Source organism: Carlito syrichta, unplaced genomic scaffold (assembly GCF_000164805.1).
Source record: "Carlito syrichta isolate Samal-C Ts95f unplaced genomic scaffold, Tarsius_syrichta-2.0.1 Scaffold308112, whole genome shotgun sequence".
Taxonomy (NCBI): domain Eukaryota; kingdom Metazoa; phylum Chordata; class Mammalia; order Primates; family Tarsiidae; genus Carlito; species Carlito syrichta.
In genome coordinates this window covers 264,852-265,760 of record NW_007252208.1, presented here as the reverse complement: position 1 = coordinate 265,760, position 909 = coordinate 264,852, and positions in this window count along the sequence as shown.

Sequence of the window (909 nt, the reverse complement as noted above, 5' to 3'; positions counted from 1 at the left end):
GCGGGCTCAGGCAATCCACTCACCTCAGCCTCCCAAAGGCGCAGGATTACAGGCTGAGCCACTGAGCCTGGTTGACTTTTTTTAAAAAATTGTATATACTTTTTTGCCTCTTGAACTGTAATCCTATGGCTTATTTTAAATACAAATTTAAGGCCAGGTGTGGTGGCTCAATCCTGTAATCCCAGTGCTTTGGGAGGCTGAGGTGGGAGGATTGCTTGAGGGCAGGTGTTCAAGACCAACCTGGTCAACATAGACACCAACTACAAAAAGAAAAGTACTGTTTTTTGTTGTTTTATTTATTTTTATTCTTTTAGTGACAGGGTCTCACTCTGTTACCCAGGCTGGAGGGCAGTGGCACAATCATGGCTCACCGCAGCCTTGACCTTCTGGGCTCAAGCAGTTCTCCTGCCTCAGCCTCCTGAGTTGCTGGGACTACAGGTGTGCGAGACCACACCTGGCTAATTTTTTGATTTTCTGCAGAGACAAGGTCTCACTATGTTGCCCAGACTGGTCTCCAACTCCTAGGCTTGAGCAATCCTTCCACCTCGGCTTCCCAGTGCTAGGGTTACAGGCGTGAGCCACGCCTGGCCAGAATCAATTTTAAAAACCCACTGTTAGCTAGAGCAGCATTCTAGCCTAATGGGGAGGAGCCTGGGCTTGGGAGCATTCTGCCTGGACTCAAGTCTTGGCTGCATCACAAATTCATGACATTACTTCACAGGTTACTTACCCTCCACATATGTAACTCATCAATAAAAAAGGGATGATAGCTGGGCTCGGTGGCTCAGCCTGTAATTCCGTGCCTTTGGGAGGCTGAGGTGGGCGGATTGCCTGAGCCCGCAGTTTCGAGACCCGCCTGGGCAACTTGGCGAGACCTCATCTCTACAATAAATCAAAAAATTAGCTGGG